The sequence below is a fragment of the Pinus tabuliformis genome, chromosome 9 (genome assembly GCF_031772625.1).
Source record: "Pinus tabuliformis cultivar Carrire ecotype Pingquan chromosome 9, CPIR1, whole genome shotgun sequence".
Taxonomy (NCBI): Eukaryota; Viridiplantae; Streptophyta; class Pinopsida; order Pinales; family Pinaceae; genus Pinus; species Pinus tabuliformis.
The window spans coordinates 1,862,625,611-1,862,646,972 of record NC_142307.1 but is presented as its reverse complement, the minus strand read 5'-3'; the positions used below and the strand labels follow the sequence as shown (position 1 = coordinate 1,862,646,972).

General features: G+C 35.5%; 1 pseudogene; it reads left to right on the top strand.

Annotated features, from left to right (window-relative positions):
• Positions 1-39: 39 nt before the first annotated feature.
• LOC149156319 (pinosylvin synthase pseudogene) lies at positions 40-18,942 on the top strand (annotated as a pseudogene).
• The last annotated feature ends 2,420 nt before the right edge of the window (positions 18,943-21,362 follow it).

Below are 21,362 nucleotides of genomic sequence, written 5' to 3'. Positions count from 1 at the left end.
ACGGGCAAGGAGGGAAATATGGTTGATGCTTGGGAAGCAATGGAACAGTACCAGACAGGTATGGACGGGATGGAAGAAGAAGAGGAGATGTATAACTCGGATCAGGACGGTCAAGAGCAACCAAGGAGGACGGTAATGGGGAAAGGGAAGGCCCTTAAGGATAGGCATTAGGAAGAAACTAAGAATAGAGAGAAGAGAGGTAGAGGGCGAAGAGAGGAAGGTGACCTTGGTGGCCCTTCCAGCATAACGGATCAGGGTAGCAGGGTAAAGGATGATAACAAAGAGAGCATAGGACGGGGACGGAGCTGAAGAGGTAGAGGGAGAGGAAGGCCGACTAGAAATCAGGAGAGAAGCGAACCATCATCGGTGAGTAAAAGAAGGGACAGGAAAATGCTGAAGCGGAGGGTCCAATATGCAGAGAGGGCTTACAACGAAAACACCGACGAGGACATCTGGAAAATAATCCAGAAAATGGAGGAAGAAGCTACACAGAGACAGTCAGGATCTGAAATGGATGACTGGGAATACTTGTTGTTGGATCCAGGGAATACCAGAGGGTGCATGTCCCTGTACAAATAGGCTCTACATGTGTACTGGGTAATGAAGAGGCTACTGGCAAAAGGGACATGGCTGAATTGGCCCAGGGAATTCCTAACTTGAAAAAAGAGATGCAGAACATTCAGGTAACCCTTCTTATGCAGGATAGAAAATTGGAAGAGATACAGCAATAGATAAGGAAAATCAACTCTGGAATAAAGGAAGAAGGAAACCAGCCGGAAGCCATGGCAGACTGATACTTGGAGATATGTATAAATTTTCATAGTTAGGATGCAAAGAGCTAGCTCTAATTTTTGTTATAAGTACATGATGCATATAAGAATTAGTAGTAATCTCTTTGAATGTTTAGTATACTTAGCTTGGACAAGAAGACTTAGCATTTTTTGTTTTTGGATGGCTGTTAAAAACTTAAGGTGGCCAACAGACCCAGTTTCCCTTCAGGGCGGGTTGAGGCAACCATGTACATGTACATGTTTCAACTCAAACTAATAGAATATGAATGGCCCCATGCTAGCTTACAAAATATATATATATAGATATATATATATATATATATATATATATATATATATATATGTATCAATAATAAATGGTTGCAAAATATAAATACCATAACATATAATATTTAAACTACTTTTATTTAGTTTATCTATTTAAAAATAAAATGTAACAATGGAAAATGATTCTAAAATATAAAAAACCATAAAACATGAAATTTAGAATATTTTTATAAACCTTAGAAAATATATATAATAAAAATACACATTTTTTATTAATATTTTGACTATATAAAACATATTTATAATCATAAATTTTTATAATATTAATAAATATGCTTTATGATAAACATATTCATTTTTACTCGTCGATAAATTAAAATATAAATATTCTTCAATAATATTATTATTTTTTACAAAACCTAAGATTAGTTTATTATTCAAAATAAATATATTTCATGGTGCATATCTCCACTTCAATGAGTAGTCTGACATACTTGTTTTTTAAAATTGTCACTCAACTAATCAATAACTCTAATCAATTATTCAATCTCATTGTAATTTTTCACATATAAACATCATTTAAACTATTTTAATATCAACAATTTCTAAAAGTAGAGACAATCATTGCAATACTCAAGAGAACAATGCCCAAAAGAAAGGAACTTCATAGAGATATAATGAATATCCTAAAGACTTTTTCCCCTGTTTCATTTTCTCCCACCCATGCTTGAAAACCATTAATAGAATGTTAAAAGAAATAAGTAGATTTAATTATATAATTTTATTGTCATATATCATTAATTTTATAAATTTAAATGTATTATTTATTTAATTGATTTAAAAAGATAATTAAATTTAAGAAGTGCTAAAATAATTTTAAAAAATAAATATAAATTAATTAAAATAGATAATAAGATTATTGTTTTATTGTTTTTCTTAAAACAATGAAAAGTTTTATCATAACGAGGAAAATTATCATTGGCTACTATAAGAAAATGTATATAACATCACCACTATTATTCAAGTGAAAAAATGTGAGATAGATTAACTTATTAGTACTCCATAAATGGGTAGGATTTAGCTCTTGCAGAAATGATTTTTATTTCAAAAAATAAAAGTAATTTATATCCTCTTGAAATTGAACATTTCAATTTATAAAAAATCTATTGTGAAATCATTTATAAAATAAAGGAATAAGTGAAGTGTGTCTAGTGAAAAGAGGAGAAAACATGAGAGAGATCCATTTTAAGTGGTATGGTTGGTGTTGACCCAAGATATTCAAACAAAGCATTGTTATGATAAGCAATCATATTAGACTATGATATTAATAAACCATGGTATTAGACTATAGAAGCCATGATATTGGACTAATTGGTCAATTGTATTATATTGATGCATTATATAATAATGATTTATAATCATATACTGATCTACCATCTCTAACAGATGGCAGCCCCAAAAACCTCTTGCACAAAGATGGTGGAAAATTTTAAAAAAATATTATTGGGAGGAGCCCAACAAGTAAAGAAGTGGGATTTGGTATCATGGCCCAACCTAACTAAGACCAAGATGGAAGGAGGTCTGGGTCTCTGGGACCCTTATACTCTGAATCAAGTAATGGGAGCCAAACTATGGTGGTGTTGGATATACGGAAGACCCGACCTGTGGAAACAATTCTAGACACGAAAACACAACATGCCAACTTGAAAAGAACATATCATCAAATATTGTGACCCATCTAAAGCCTTAGAAATTTGGAATATGTAAGTCCAAAACAAATATTTCATACAACAACATGTCTTCTAGGAGATCAGAAATGGGAAAAAGGCCTTGTTTTGGCAAGACTCATGGCAGCAATGAGATAAATTTCTTGGGAGATAGGACTTAAGTGATCTATTTCTATACACAAATAGAAGGAACTTCCATACGATAGATTAGTATTGGGAAGAATAATCATCTAGCAAAGAATGGAGGAAATGGAAGGAATGCATGGATTGGGCCAGGTCCCTGAGCCGGAACAATGGAACCAACTAGATTGGGAAATAGAATCCAGGAAGGTCTCTATCCTAAATGGACTAGACATCCTAAGGTGGGGATATACTATGAAAGGCACTTGTATTATTAAGGAGGCATATGATCATAGGACATGTCGCGAATAGGGGCATCACAATCTCATTTGGAAAAAGATTTGGAAAGGAGAAAAGTTGGCCGAAGGTGGCCTACTTCTTATGGTTTTGGGGAAAGTCGACAGATCCTATATAGATTTGTCACCTCTCAGGAGATTGTGCATTCCTTGAAGCATCACAAACTCCAAAGGCATGATGACAAAATTGGACCTCTCTAAAGCCTATGACCAATTAAATTGGGATTATCTCAACAATGTTCTCAAGTCCTTTAGGTTTGATCAGAGATGAATTAATTGGATATGTATTATGGTGTCCTTCCCTGTGTACTCCATTCTCCTTAATTTCTCCCCCACCTGAACCTTTAACCGATCACATGGCCTCCGCCAAAGTTATTCAATCTCTCTGTTCCTCTTCATCGCTATTGCGGAAGGTTTAGGCCATTATCTAAAGACGGAAGCCTGAACCTTTCAGCTCATTGGCCTGAGACTATGGGGCCATGAACTCCCTATCACCCACCAACAATTCGTAGATGATATCAAGCTTTTTTGTGTGAGAAGCTCACCAAATAAAATAGGTCCTCCTAGCCTTTATGGATGCATGGTAAATTAATATTTTTTTATTAAATTCTTCAATTCTATTATTATAATTAAATATATAATTTTATCCATTTTGAAAATATGTATATATAAATACCATAACATATAATATTAAAAATACTTTTATTTAGTTTATATATTTAAAAATAAAATGTATGAATAGAAAATGATTCGGAAATATAAACAACCATAAAACATGATATTTAGAATATTTTTATAAACCTTAGAAAATAACAATAATAAAAATACCAACTTTTTATTAATATTTTGACTATATAAAACATATATATAATCATGATATTTTATAATATTAATAAATACGCTTTATGATAAACATATTCATTTTTACTTATCAATAAATTAAAATATAAATATTGTTCAATAATATTATAATTTTTTATAAAATTTAAGATTAGTTTATTATTCAAAATAAATATATTTCATGGTGCATATTTCCACTTTCAATGAGTAGTTTGACATACTTGTTTTTTAAAATTGTCACTCAACTAATCAGTAATTGAATAGCATTGTAATTTTTCACATATAAACATCATTTAAACTATTTTAACATCAACAATTTCTAAAAGTAGAGACAATCATTCCAATACTCAAGAGACCAATGCCCAAAATGAACTTCATGGATAAACAAACTAAATACAGAAAAGAAAAGAACTTCATAGAGGTATAATGAATATCCTAAAGGCTTTTTCACCTATTTCATGTTCTCCCACCCATGCTTGAAAACCATTAATAGAATATTAAAAGAAATAAGTAGATTTAATTATATAATTTTATTGTCATATATCATTATTTTTATAAATTTAAATGTATTATCTATTTTATTTAATTGATTTAAAAAATAATTAAATTTAAGAAATGCTAAAATAATTTAAAAACAATAAAGATAAATTAATTAAAATAGATAATAAGATAATTGTTTTATTGTATTTCATACAACAATGAAAAGTTTTATCATAATTTACTTGTCGAATCAATAGCCAGGACAATTATTATGGGCTACTATAAGTAAATGTATATCAAGTCATCACCATTATTCAAGTAAAACAATGCCACTTAGAATAAATTATTAGTACTCCATAAAGGGGTAGGATTTAGCTCTTGCAAAAATGATTTTTATTTCAAAAAATAAAAGGTAATTTATATCCTTTAAACATTTTGATTTATAACAATTCTATTGTGAAATATTTTATAAGATAAAGGAATAAGTGAAGTGTCTCAAGTGAAAAGAAGAGAAAACATGAGAGACATCCATTTTAAATGGTATGGTTGGTGTTGACCCAAGATATTCAAACAAAGCATTGTTATGATAAGCCATCATATTAGACTATAGAAGCCATGGTATTGGACTAATTTGTCTATTGTATTATTGACGCATTATATTATAACAATATAATAATGATTTATAATCATATTCATTTCATATCGAAGTGTATAAAATAGCTATAGATTTAGAGATTCTTATAGCTATTTGACCAACAAAGTAAAGTAAATTTTGAGATTTGTTGTCCAAGGTTTAGTACTACGCTTAACCTCCTCATAGCATAGCATAGAAGAGATGGGGGGCACTGATTTGGAAGGTTTCAGGAAGTTGCAGAGGGCAGAGGGCTTCGCTTCAATCCTTGCTATTAGCAATGCCAATCAACCCAATGCTGTGGATTAGAGCACATATCTAGATTACTACTTCCAAATCATCGATAACGAGCATAACACAGAGCTCAAGGATAAGTTCAATCGAATATGTAAGTTTGAGTTTCTTCTTCATTCAGGCATGGCACGCGATTCATGAATCAATCATGTGAAGAATTTTTTTTTTATTCTTGTTACAAAAACGAGAGGGGCTAGGCTGAGCCACCACAAATATTTAAACCCATTTTGTCTCCATGGAATATTCCACGGGTCTTGGGAGTATTCCATCTTCATCACTTCTAGTGATACGCAAATTCTCTTGACAAGATATACTCTTAGGAAGGCCAAAGGTTCCTTACCGTAGAAGAGGGAAGAACCAGGCCTCTACTCATTTCAAGCTTGAGATAGAACAAGTCACCCTATTAGCCAACAACAAAGGAGAGATATTAATCAAGAGAATCCAGGGGGAAGTCTCTAACTGGCCTGGCAACCGAGTAGATCCCATTCCATGGCCTTGAATAAACCGTGACTGACCGTAGCATACATCTAACAAAGAAGATCTATCATTATAATATTGCAATAAACAAATGTGTAAGCTTGTAGCAGATCCAAGGGTAATTGAATAAGGGGTGGTGGACTTTACTTGCAAATCGCCCAAAGGAAGAAACCCTAGATGCCAGAATCAAGTTTCACACCAACAAAACCCTTACCACTGAGCGACGAAATTACCAAACAAGACAAGAGGGTGCGAGGCAGGTAGTTACCCAAGAAGTTGAACCATCTATCTCCACCATTGGATGAGGCGGTGACAGATCCATAGTCTTCCGTAACCCAAGTGTCATCCAGAGTGGAGGTATCAAGTCACATCGAAGGAATGTCGCATGCCATGGAGAAACATCGTAACATATGACCTAGGGTGTGGGGAAAACCACTATCTTAACCTTAGGATCAGAGAAATATTAATGATACAAACATCTACCACTAAAGATTAACAATGTTTTCATACTTCCCAATTATATCTTAACAGTATGAATGGGAGAAATGACAGATTGTAATAGACTCTAAGCTATTAAAAGCCTTTGGCAACATAAAATAAACTATAAAATATCACTGCTATGTTGCCATGTAATTGTTGTGTATAGATTTTATTTTATGGTGTATGTGAGAACATGTTACACAACCTCTTGAGCCCAACTTGATGGAAAATCTTATTTATAGTCCCTTGAGGTATAAATATTCAAAACCCATTGATTGGTATTTTTCTAAAACGTTTCATTCAGATATTTACATTAATTTTAAAAATTAAATAATATTAATAATATCTTATTTATTTAACAAATATGTTATATATTATAATTTAAATAGATTTGATAGTTACCCAAATGAGTTTTTATTATTTTTAATATATATAATTATAATTTCATACTTACAATATAACATTTATGTAAATTAATTCAAGTAAAACAATGCCACTTAGAATAACTTATTAGTACTCCATAAAGGGGTAGGATTTAGCTCTTGCCAAAATTATTTTTATTTCAAAAAATTAAATTAGTTTCTGTTCTTTTGAAATCGACCATTTTGATTTACAACAATTCTATTGTGATATAATTTATAAGATAAAGGAATAAGTGAAGTGTCTCAAGTGAAAATATGAGAAAACATGAGAGAGATCCATTTTAAGTGATATGGTTATTGTTTCTCTTATAAAACATAGAAGGAAAATTCATATGTATATGTATATGCATATGTATATGCATATGTATATATATATATATATATATATATATATATATATATATATATATATATATATATATATATATATATATATATATATATATATATATATATATATCTTAGTTTAGTTAAATGGATTTTGCACCTTTTCTTCTTTGTGGAAGACTCTTCTTTTTGATACCTGTCCTAAATCATGTACGAGACCATGTCCATGCTGGATGCTAATATTTGGCACTGTTAGAACTTGATAAATATCAACTACATACACCACAATGTATAAGAGAAAAAATGTACGGTCATCAACGGTTTGCCATAGTTCCAAATTTAAGGTGATTTTTTTTGTTTTTAGTTCATAAAATTTCAAAGTTTGAATATATTTACTCATTTTTCACTCTGACTAAATATTCGATAGCTTAGATCAGGAGATCTTAAGCAATCCTTGAAATTTGACAAGAGGAGGGAGGATTTGTTGTAATTAGTTCGCAGTGCACCAGAAGGAAGGTTGGTGAGGTTAGATTAATGTAAGGAATCACTATAATTATATATTCCATGGTTAATTGGTTCCCTAAACTCGATATATATGGCTAGCTACTGGCTTTCCTACATCTGCTTCTTTTAGGATTGGCTTTGGTTCTAGCAATCGAACTGGCTCCCAATAAAGCTACTATGGGTGCTACTGTGATCATAACCAAGATCATAAACCATTGGTGTTATAGACATTTTTGGGCACTGCAACCCCAATCAAACATGTCCATAAACCAAGGGCTCCTAAGTCACTAAAGGTGTTGTTTCATACCCTAAAGGAACAAGGTCAGCTGATTACATCATCTCCCAGAAGTTCTCCATGAAAAACTACTCAGAACTAGTCAAAACTGGATCATTTCACTTGCTCCATGGCCAGGGTGTGATGCATCTCACCTTGTACACATGGGAAGTGTGATGCATGTTGAAAACCCCTTCTATGGGGTGCGATGGATGATAGTAGACAAATGGCCGAAGCAGTTTGCTAAGTGCATGGTCTTGGAATCTTCTAGAAACTTCTCCTCGGACAGTTGCCTCTCAGAATCGCCCAAGGATGAGTAAAAGATCAATGAGATCTCCAAGTGGAATCAAGAACTATCAGAGAGAAGAAACTAATAAAAAACCCAGAGTTGACTCACACCTCTGCAAATATCTATATATAGATCTCTCATCCGAGAGATCCGGAGGGGGGAGGCTGGAATTTTGTGTCTTGTAAGGAAGTCTTGTTGGTTTCTTGGTGCAATATCATAGTGTTGGGTGATATAAGCCTCTCATGAAGTGAAGAAGGTCTTTCTTGCTGAGAGGATGATGCTGGGTCAGAACAATTGGTTGTAATCCTCTTTTCTCTTTCTTGATTATCAATAAAGCTATTCAAGTTTTCCTCCACATTTTTGTATGATTGATGATTTATGCATTTGTGTGGTCAATGTAAATATGATCCTTTATTGTTTATGATAATAGATCTATGTTCTTGGATAGTGTTATGCTGCTTTAATTCTACAAGTACTCCTTGAAGCTGGGTAGACAAGGAAGCGAGTGGCAAAGACCTACCAGAAGAGAGAGGAATTGAGCAAGGAACCAAGCGCAAGACAGAGTTTGGTCTCCTTATTCTTCTCTTATCTATTTCTCATAAAGGAAAACGAAAGTAGTTTTTAGTGTGTTTGTTTCTAAGGTAGCTACCAGCCTTAGTGGGCCTAGTAGCTCTGTATAGACACTAGTTTTCCCGATAACAATATGGAGACTCTGCTGGGGAGCGAGTAGATTGTTTGTTCATCTACATTTGTTTACTTTATAAACTTATAGACAGAGCCTGAAGTCAAGCCAGCTAGCCTTCGAACTGCATTTGCTATGAAAGTGCAAAGTAGACCAACACTGCTTCAGTCTATCTCCGGGTTTTGTTTATGAATTAAACAATTGATTTACAAGCTCTCTAATTGCCCTCGTGGTGGCTCTAGTAACCTCCTTAGATCTACCCCTGTGATTGATTTACTGATTACCACTTGCACGGCCTAAATCCGTGAACTGAACTACAAACTGTGGCCCGGAACCCAATCAAAGTCTCGTCCCTGGTCTAGCGCACTATCTGTCCTGGCAACTTCAAATGCATCGCACTTCCCGAGTGTAGTAGGTGCGTTGCATTTTAGTTTCACTGTGTTACAGGTGCGTTGATCAGACAAGGCCCTGTTCCTAAATTTTGGTTTCTGTGTTCACTCTTTTCAGCTCTATTCAGGAGTTTTGCTGCCTGTAGTCAGTACACCTCTGTTTGAAACCCCTTTCCTCGCTGTTATTCCGCCTCCATTGTGCAAAGAACTGTAAATATTTTTATGTATTTTTGAGTCATTTTAAGTTCTCCTTTACAAAGAAGTAGCATAATTGTACTGTCGTTTCTTGATTTGAAAGTGTTGCAAGTGTCGTTTTTAGTCATAGAAGAGAATCTGATTGTTCTTGATAGTAGATTACACTGTTACTCTTGTATTTGATTTGAGTTAGTAGTTTTTCAAGTGTGGAAAGCAAGTTTTAAATTCTAAATAACAAAGTGTCGTCATTGTCCTCATTTTTTTTTGAAAAGAAACTTGTTAGTAATTGTCGCTTTGGAAAAAAATTCAGATTTGCGCTTAGCTTTCTTTTTATCATTCACACATTAAGAAGGCTAAAAATAAATACATGCATATGCATTTGCATTTAGACTATTTGTTGGTTTGATTTAGGACAGTGCATATAGTGTGTGCTCTCTACTCTTTGTTGAAAGAACGCCATCTCTCTTTCCTTAGTAGCTAGGATTTTCATTGCAAAAAGAAGATTAAACGATTTTTTATCATCTTAGATTGCATTTTAGGAATTGTACATCTACATCACATGGTGAACCTGAAAGGAAAATTTCTTAAGCAAGATAAACCATAAAATAAATTTAATGAATCTAAAAACACTTTAGAACCTAACGCACAACATCTAGAAGTCTAGGCTAGAGACATATTCCGACATCGTAAAGCCTGGTAACTGTTGTTTTCACTGTTGTTTGGGTGATTCCTCCACTTTGAGACGATAAGTGCCAGTACGGACTTGTGCTCCCACATACCGTCAAGTATATTTTGGGAGACCAAAATATGCTTTATCCTTTATCCATAGGAAGCCATGTCTGCCACCCTATCGATTGCAATACACTGAACACAACATTCGAGAATATTGACTGCCGTACCGTAAAAAGTAATCTACCGTTTTGTGATTGGTTTGGTAATCCCTCTGTCTAGATTTCCAGAGCAGTCCCTTTCGTTCCTTTTCAGACTCCTTAACGGAAAAGGTCCATCTGAGCACTTGTCACTTCAAGCTCATTAAAAATTGAAGGCGACTAGAGTCCTCTTTTACTTTTTTTCGACTCTTAAAAATTGAAAAAACAAGTTGTGTCAAAGCGTCTAAAATTAATCTAATTCAGAAACATACTTCCCCTTGATTTTTAGTTAATCGAGTAATCCGCAATCATGGAAAAAATTCAATTGAAACTCCATCGTTCGCGGAGGCTTACGAGTCAACCGTCTTTGTCTCCAGAGTCAGAACTGTTACGGACAAAGTGAACTCGTTTAACCAGTTCCAAATCCACTGGTAAAGTTGGAACAAGTGTTCCGACACCATCGGAGACTGCAGTTACTCCAAACATTTCTGGTATCCCTGCCTTTAATGAAGAAGTTCAGCAGCCACCAAAGGATAGTATAATTGATCCTAGTGTGAAGGTAAACACTTGTGTTACCAAGCCAGCTCCATCTATAGCCGATTCGGAAGGTGTTATTCCCCAAACATCTGTCGCAGCAGATTCTATATCTTCTTCGGCACCAGAAATATTTTACGAATCTGATGGTCTACCTCTTCCACCTGGTCTGATTTCTATAGAAGATATTGTGGAGGATCCTCCATCTAGTACTCCATTGCGATTTGGAGTCGGGATCACTCTATATCCTTCTTTTTTCAGAAATTAGTCTACTGCCATCGAAAGCTCCTGTAGAATAACTAGGAAATATTTTGGATAGACTAGAAATGTCTGACCAACCGTTGACATCTAGGACTGTGTCATCCGACACAGCGATGGCAGAACTGGCTGTTGTCACTCCAACAATGTTCGTTGTCATACTATTTGTCCTAACTAGCTCTCAATCGCTAGACGGGGCCCACTCAGGGGCTATTTCGAGAGTATGGTCCGTTCCTGTTAGTTCATCCGGAATAGTATCCGGAAACACTTATGTTGAGTCTCAGCAAATTGATCCTTCAGGGTGTTAATTTGGGCAATCTGGTCCTCAAGCACAAACAATTCCTTTAAGTACCGGATTACCACCGTATGGGGGGAAATATACCCTTTCATTGTCTCCTCCGGGAGGACAACCATACGGGAGTTCACAACAAAATTCAGGTTATGTTGGAATTACATCTAGTGGTTGGGTGTCGATACTACCTCAACAACCAATATTTTTGTATTCAATGCAACAATGTTTACCTATGTCAAATATACCAACTACGCCAGCTATTGTGGCAGTGTCACAAGTACAAGCGCTGCCTGTTGTATACCAACCTCAGGTTTCTTAGGTTGTAATGTAACAACCTCTTGTCCCTGTGACTCAACCACAATCACCAACTAGTGGAATGACACAAGCCCAAACAGGTAAAATTACCCCTCATCTTGGTCAAAAGGCCTGTATTGGACAAAAACACATGGCTTTGCAACCATGGCTGGTGCAATACCAACAACCACAATTCCAACAAGTATACCAAGGATATGAACAACAAATATTTGAAAATAGTGGGCAGTTGTACATTCAAAACAGTCAAAATCAACCATTCTACAATGGTTACGCCCATCAACCTTACCAAAGTTACCAGCATCAAATGCATTATGCTGGTATGCAAAGAACAACTCCTCAAGAAATACCATCTTATCATGGGTATGCTTCACCAAACCTGAATCAACAGTTACCCTTCGTGGCAACTTTGGAGTTACCGGATCTAAATAGGTTAACAAACGATCCAATTTCTTACGCCCCTTGGTGGCCAGCGATTCCACATAAACTTTCGTCGGATATTTCTAAATTTAATGGAAATCTGAGTAAAGACCCATCGAATCATGTGATGACCTTTCATCTATGGTGTTCATCTAACACTCTAAACGATGATTCAATTAGGCTTTGCCTTTTTCAGCGAATGTTAACTGGTCCACCAGCAAAATGGTATATCGAATTGCCTAGAGCTTCATTCAATAACTTCAGCACCCTAGCCACAACCTTTTTAACCCATTTTTAGTTACCAATAAGGTACGAAACAGGAACAGAGCTTCTTACCAATTTCAAATAGACAATGACCACTCACATATCTGATCATATTCATGAGTGGCGACGTCGTTGCAGAATGGTAAAAACATATGTTCCTAATCAACTGCTAGCTGAATGATTTATTAAGTCATTATTACCTTCTATCACAAAATATGTGGCAAAGGGAGGAGTCGTCACTGAAGAGCAAGTTATTGCTCGTGCACAATATATAGACTTGATCTATACTCAGTCTGTCACGCTCTACGATAAAATACCTGATGCTCATAGACCGTAATTTTTCGTTCCTCCCCCTCCTAAATCAAACAAAGACTCTCATGCCAGTGATGGAGTGATAGGTACGACAAGCACGAAATCGACAAAGGCTACATCTAAGAAAGCCCGTAAGATTTCTAATCAAAATGCAAATGAAGAACTTCTTGCCTCGGAGGTAAATTCTGTGTCGACTGACAAGGGCAAGCAACTGAAGCAACCAGGGGGCAAGAAGAAAAAGAAAGGGAGAAAAAAGAAGCAGGATGAGTCATCTCCTGAAAAACCTTCTGCAAACCCTTCTCGGCAAAGGAAACCCCCTGCAGGGTGTCAGATATGCAATGAGGATCATCGGACGAGAGATTTTCCACATAAAGCTAAAGCTAAGAAACTCTTTAAGAGTTCAAAAACATCAGTAGTATTGATTGATCCATTTCAAAACCCGGGAACCAAACTGGTTGCTAATCAAAATGCTTCCCGATCCCAAGTGCTTATGTTGTCTATCTCAAAGCAGCAAAATGATGGTTTGACAAGGAATAAAGATTACGGGAATCCACAGCTGTCGAATAACAAGGCTAATGAACAACCTAGTAGCTCGACAACAACTTTGACCAAAGTTGTGCCACCCATCATTCCTGAACCAATAATAAAGTCGCCAAAGGGAGTAGTACACAAATCGACATTTAATCCTCGTGCAAAAGTAGCACAAAATTATAATATAGTAGAGGACCTGGCCCAATCACCGTCCGCTATGTCAACACTTGAGGTACTGCAAAATTGACTCTCCCAAAAGTAGGATCTATTATCAGTAATAGGTGGGATTGACCCAACGGATTCCAATATTGTATCCTTTAATCACAAAGGATATGACCCTCAGTTACCAGCTCAACTAGCTTTCCTTATTCAAGTGAAAGCCCTGAACAAAACTGTTCATCGAACAATTATTGGTGAGGGAGCATCTACATGTATTATGTCGATGAGTTACTGAAAAGATTTAGGTTCACCACCCTTGTCACGATCATCAACAATGTTAAAAGCATTTGATGGACGATCATACACTCCATACGGGATTTTAAGTAACTTGCAAATTGAACTAGGGGGCAAAATAGTAGAAATTGATGTTGAAGTAATTGACGGAAACCTCGATTACAACATCCTACTGAGAAGGCCCTGGATATATGCCATGGCCGCAGTTGTGTCGACCTACTTCAGGAAGATTGCATTTCCCTTTCAAGGAGGAATTACAATCATTGACCAACAAACATTTCTCCCCAAGAGTTCACAAGTTACGGGAAGATTTCCAATGATCCATGAAAGCGATCATTCGCTTCAAAATATTGGAGTAGGTCTCCTAAAAGACCATGCCTTAATGGGTACTTTTTCCCTACAGCCTCCGAGTAATCTGGCGGAAGTGGCCACAATGGAAACATGCAATATGAAATCTTCTGTATCTAATCGATTCGGAAGATTCCTAAACATTTTGTCAGCATGGATCATCACCATTTTAGAAATATTGTAGCAATCAATTTTCTTGGCCTAGGGGGCAAACCCAAATCAATGCTCATCGAGTGTTTGGATAGATAGGTCTAAGGAATATGGTAGCTCTTTAGATCCTTGGTCGCATGTACATTCTATAAGAAAAGGAATCATTCAGTCAATGATGTTAGGGGAGGCACCATGGGAAGATTACCACCATCGTTCCCATCTCCCGGATTACAATGAAGATTATTCCAATGACCTTAATCATCCTTCAATTTTTTATTTTCTATCAAATACTATAAATACGGTAGATTCCAAGGACGGTTCTTATCTCGTGTCGACCTCGTTAAAAAATGAAACAAGGAGTCATGAGGATAGTTCTTTTACTGTGTCAACCTCATTAAAAAATGAAATGACTCCCTTTCCAAATCGAGTCTTTGATTACGATCTCATAAAATCAAATTCGAGTCTTTCAACGATCTCAAAGGTAAACCTTCATTCTAACCACCGAGATGAATGCAATGAAGCTTGGGGGGCATGCACCTCGATTTGCGTTATTATGATAGGGGCATGCAAACTTATCATGAGCAGTGTTACCGTAGGGTTCAAGCTCATTAAAAATAAACCCCCATCGAGTAGTTTTAACGTGTAATTCAAGCTCGTTAAAAAATAAACATGAGCAATGAGCAAGTGTTTCCCCCAGCGTTTAAGGTCATTAAAAAATGAACCAATTTCATGTAAATAACCATCGTGAATGTATTACTTCAGCCTTTGAAGCCTTGGTCGTGTTCTTGTCATCACCTCCACTCTTTATTGGCCGATCATTCACCTCCACTTGATTGTTTACCCCTTTTGAGGAACAGCTGCGAAGAGTGATCTTGTTATCCATCCTTGTGACACTGCCATGATTGGAAAATTCCAAACCTTACCTGGAATCAGCTGCTACCCAAATCTATCATTCGTTCCTCAAAAACGAGTCTCCTTTAAGCTCTTTTCAGTTGACTCGTAAAATATGAAAAGATTGTCGAGCCATTGGCCTCTCCAGCTCGTTAAAGTGACCGGAAGTGCCATCCCTCCTTTAGATTTTAATCTTTTTGGACCTGAGGGATTATTACACAAAAAGATCGAACGCTTGTTTTGTTCAGCTCGTTAAAATTACCGAAAATTCATCCCTTTTGTATTATTTTATACTTTTTCAGACTTAAGGGGTTAGATGACGAAAAAGGATTTTTGGAGTTTCCTTTACATCCCTTTTCAGACTCTCTAAAATTGGAAAGGACCGAGTTATCTTTGTCGTTAAACTCGTTAAAACCTAATAGCGACAAACTTGTCCATAACAGACAAGAACGAGTTTCACTATCGCTAGGCTCGTTAAAACATAGCGATGGGTTTGCCCGAAGGGAAAATTATAGAACAAGCATATGTTATTCTCCTCAAGCTTGACAAAAATAAAGAGGTACTGGTCAACAATGACTGGGGAAAAATTGGGAAGAAAACTTGAAGAAACTTTGTTGGTAGCAAGTCGCTCTTGAACATGACACTTTCACTCCACATCCGAGTCAGGTTGGGTTGTTCCATTCATTGGTCACATCACCATGGTTCCATCACACCATCCACATTTGGGGTTAGTGCTACCAATCCATCATGTCAGTGTCGCCGATATGTTCAAGTGAAGTTTCCTAGAGAATTCACCTGTGTCTCACCCACTGCAATACATTTACGCTCCATTCTTTCATGACCACCACCCTGAACCTTATATCACCAGATCGTTTTCACCTCCATTAAAATCATTTGCTCCATTCCGTGTCATTGATGTGGGATTCACTAAGGCCCTCCTATGATGGATCACTTCTTGTCAACATCAGCTCATTATCCAAGAAGTCGATCTAGGAACAACCCTTTCAGTACTTTGAAGCTTGCATGCCTCAATGCCAAGTTTCTCACTTCCGTAGACAGGTTTACATCAATGGCCTTCGACCGAAAGATTTTTCGTGGTGTTCGATGCCAATTCCCTTATTCACACTACGTGAATTGTACTACAGTACCTTGAGGATCATTATCATTATCGGTGATTCCTCTCGCGTCTGTTAACAACTTACAACATTGGTTGGTAATCAGGCGATGTCTTTCCATGTTCGACTCCAAAAAATCTCTCACGTGGATCGACTTGTACTTTGAGTTAAGATCGAATGAGATTGAAGACCCCAGATCTAGTTTCATCCACCTAAGCTATGATATATATTCAGGAAAATAAAGACATCAAATGTACATCATTGCTGCACAGATAATCATCCAATATAAGGGATGATAGCTCTACCAGAATCATCAGTCTACACTCAGACGATTGTCTGTTCTATGTACATGAAAATGAATTTATAAAGTTGAGCATGTGAATGCCCGCCTCAGCTAGATCATGAAAATATTATGGAGATAATGTATTGTATTGTATCTTATTATAGGTCGCCTTCCATCTTGGAAAAACTTCGGATCCTCATGATAAAGCATTTCACCCGACATCAAAAGGTTAACGACCTCATGCTTTAGGGGGAAACTATTATAGACATTTTTGGGCACTACAACCCCAATCAAACATGTCCATAAACCAAGGGCTCCTAAGTCCCTAAAATTTTTGTTTCATACCCTAAAGGAACAAGGTCAGCTGATTACATCATCTCCCAGAAGTTCTCCATGAAAAACTACTCAGAACTGGTAAAAAATGGATCATTTCACTTGCTCCATGGCCAGGGTGCAATGAATCTTACCTTGTACACATGGGAAGTGGGATGCATGTTGAGAACCCCTTCTATGGGGTGCGATGGACAAGAGTAGACAAATGGCGGAAGCAGTTTTCTAAGTGGATGATCTTGGAATCTTCCAGAAACTTCTCCTGGGACACTTGCCTCTCAGAATCGCCCAAGGATGAGTAAGAGATCAATGATATCTCCAAGTGGAATCAAGAACTATCAAAGAGAAGACACTAATCAAAGACCCAGAGCTGACTCGCACCTCTGCAAATATCTATATATAGATCTCTCATCCCAGAGATCTGGAGGGGGGAGGCTGGAATTTTGTATCTTGTAAGGAAGTGTTGTTGATTTCTTGGTGCAATATCATAGTGTTGGGTGATCTAAGCTTTTCATGAGGTGAAGAAGGGCTTTCTTGTTGAGAGGATGATGCTGGGTCAGAACAATTGGTTGTAATCCTCTTTGCTCTTTCTTGATTATCAATAAAGCTATTCAAGTTTTCCTCCACATTTTTGTATGATTGATGATTTATGCATTTGTGTGGTCAATGTACATCTGATCCTATATTGTTTATGATAATAGATCTATTTTCTTGGATAGTGTTATGCTGCTTTAATTCTACAGGTACTCCTTGAAGCTGAGTAGACAAGGAAGTGAGTGGCAAAGACCTACCAGAAGAGAGAGGAATCGAGCAAGGAACCAAGCACAAGACAGAGGATGGTCTCCTTATTCTTCTCTTATCTATTTCTCATAAAAGAAAACGAAAGTAGTTTTTAGTGTGTTTGTTTCCAAGGTAGCTACCAGCCTAAGTGGGACTAGCAGCTCTGTATAGACACTAGTTTTCCCAATAACATTTGGGTATATGATCTTGATGCTATATATGTGACTGTGTTCCATACGTCACTCATTCACTATATTTTCTTCCTTTTCCTCATTGTTGGATTCACAGTTGAGTCACTCATATATATTGGCAACTTCAGAGTTGTGTCTCTTAATTTCGACCTCTTGACACTGACTTGATGGATAAAATCATCCACACATTTCTGATTTACAGTGTACTCTCCTGGAGTATGTATGAATACTCATAACCCATTCATCCACAATAAGATATGGTATTGACCCAAGATATTGCTATATGGTTAGTTGGTGTTGACTCAAGATATTCAAACAATGCAAGCATTGTTATGGTAAGTCATCATATTAGATTATGATATTAATAAATCGAAGCCATGGCATTGGACTAATTGATGCATTATATTATATTGGTGCATTCTATAATAATCATATTTATTTCATATTAAAGTGTATAAGATATTGGACTAGCGAAAGACCTTGCTGAAAATAATCGAGGAGCTTGGGTGCTGGTCATCTGCAATGAAAACACCGTTGTTACCTTCCGTGGACCCTCCGAGACTCACTTGGACAACCTGGTGGAGCAAGCTCTATTCAGTGACGGTGCGTCTGCCCTCATTGTGGGAGCTGATCCCATCCCTCAAGTGGAGAAGGCCTATTTTGAAATTGTTTAGATAGTGTAGACAATTATTCCCAACAGTGATAGAGCCATCGGTGGGAAGGTGAGAGAGGTCGGATTTACCTTCCAACTCAAAGGCACAGTTCCAAATCCTATCTCTGCCAACATTGAAGACTCTCTGGTGGAGCCGTTCAGTCAGTTCAAAATATCCGACTGGAACAAGTTGTTCTGGGTTTCTCATCCCAGAGGACATGCCATCCTTGATCGCGTGGAGGCCAAGCTCAATCTGGATCCCAAAAAACTGATATCCACCAGGAACATTATGAGCAAGTATGGAAACATGTCCAGTGTGTGCGTCCACTTCATATTGGATGAGACGAGGAAGGCGTCTCTACAAAATGGATGTTCAACCAGTGGAGAGGGATTGGAAATGGGACTTATTTTTGGATTTGGGTTGAGCCTCACCATCAAAATAGTCATTCTCAAGAGAATTCCTCTTCAATAATTTAACAACTAAACTTTCAATCGTAACATCTAAGCTTTAGAATAAATAAATTTGAGTAGTTTCTGCAACTATCCATTTTTACTCTTTACTCCAAGAGAATAAATGTGACCAAGATAGAGTGTTTCTAATAGTAGTTTCAAATTCCAAGAGGTGCATGAGTTTCACTGTATCATTCTTAATAAAAGATTACAGTTTTAAATTCAAATTCCGAGAGATATAGTTTCAAATTCAAATTCTGAAAGGTACATCTTTATAAATTTTAGCAATCAACCAAAAATAAACAAAAATAATTGAATATCAAATTAACGGCTATTAGCTTCATATCAAATTGACTATAAAATACTAATGCCACTATGATCGCTCCTTCCTTCCTCCCCTATTGAAAAATAGTTTCTTATTCTCTCCTATTGGAGTCCTTCCTTCAAATACAGAGACAACTGAATGTTTGAAATATTCTGCAATGTACTTTCTCGTAGAACATAACTTTTTTACATACCTCCATTTGCTATGGTTCCAACTCTTAGGTGAAAATTTTTAGTTAAACATATTTGAAGTCCTAATGTATCAGCATAACTTTTTATAGTCTTTTGTTTTCTATGGTTTCAAATTTTAAGTGAAATTTTAGATTTTTAGTTAATAAAATTCATAAGTACCCAAGATAAAAGATGAGTGAATGTAAAAAATTATTTTGAATGTACTATCATAAATTTTTACGGTCTTCGGTTTTCTATAGTTCCAAATTTTAAATGAAATTTTTAATTTTTAGTTAATAAAATTCATAACTACCCAAAATAAAAGATAAGTGAATGTAAAAAATTATTTTTAATCCGCACCAACCTAACTTTTTATGTCTTCAATTTGCTATAGTTATAAATTTTATGTGAAATTTTTTATTTTTAATTAATAAAATTCATAACTAGACTAAATAAATAAAAAAATGAGTGAATGTAAAAAAATATTTTAAACATACCTGCATAACTTTTTAATTAAATTCAAAGTTTGAATATATTTATTCCTTTTACACTCTGAATAAATTGTAAATAACTTAGATCAGGAGATCTTAAGTGATCTCTGTCGAGAAAATCCAAATTTGACAAGAGGAGGGGAGGGAGGACGTGATAGTTGAAAAGCACCACATATTGACTATCAAGAACCTCCAAATTTGACAAGAGGAGGGGAGGGAGGATGTCATAGTTGAAAACCACCTCATATTGACACATGGCATTCAAAACCACTAGCCAGCAACCCAACACAACCCAATCCCTCTCGTCTCAGGAATAATTTGTTTCAAAGACTAAGAATAAGCACATTGGCACTCTCTTACCTCGATTTCCACCTCTTGATGCCGACTTGATGGATAATCTGATTTACACTCTCCTCTCCTGGAGTATGAATATTCAAAACCCATTGATCATCCATATGGTTCTCATTTACAGTCTCCTGGAGTAGACTATGTATGAAGATTCAAAACCCATTCATGCACGCATTTCATGGATTTAAAATTTTAGATATTTAGATTATTTTTAAAAGTTTATTAATATTAATGGCATCTTATTTATTTAACAAATAAATTTTATATTATAATTTAAATAAGTTTAATGGTTAACAAAATGTGTTTTTTAATTTTATTTTTAATATATATTTCAAATTAATAGATCAACCTACTCTATAACACATAAAATATATACCATTTCAAAAGTATTGTCCCAATATAACTTATGTTACAATTAAATGTTACTTATGTTAGTAGTACCTTTAACTCCCTTTCAGAAAAAAGTCTTTATGAATATAGTTCTTGTGAATATCAATCTTATAAATTATGTATCAAAATGATATTTATGTAAATTAACAAAAACATTTTGCAGCCATTAACATGCAATAATCATATAGATGATCCCATATTTTAGAAGTGATTTCACATGCAACACCTATGTTATAATTAAATGTTACTTATGTTAGTAGTACCTTTAAATCCCTTTTAGAAAAAATCTTTATGAAAATAGTTCTTATGAATATCAATCTTATAAATTATGTATGATATTTTATGTAAATTAACAAAAAGGTCTTGCAGCCATTAACAAGCAATAATAATATTGATAATCCCAACTTTCCCAAGTGATTTCACATTCAACACCTATGTTAATTATAGGTCACAGTTTCTATCTTAAGAATTATAAGTCACCGTTTCAAATTCCAAGAAGGTACACTTTCATTGTGTCTTTCTTTCTTGATAAAAGGTTACCATTTTAAATTCTAAAAAGCAGAGTATGTCATATTACTAAAACTAGCTAGAAATCAAATTGACTGCTTTAATAATGTCAATGCCACTGTGACCACTCCACTCCTTCCTCCTATATTCAAAGTTATGTTCTTATGCTCTCCCTTATGCCTTGCATTTATCAAATTAAAATATCAATGAA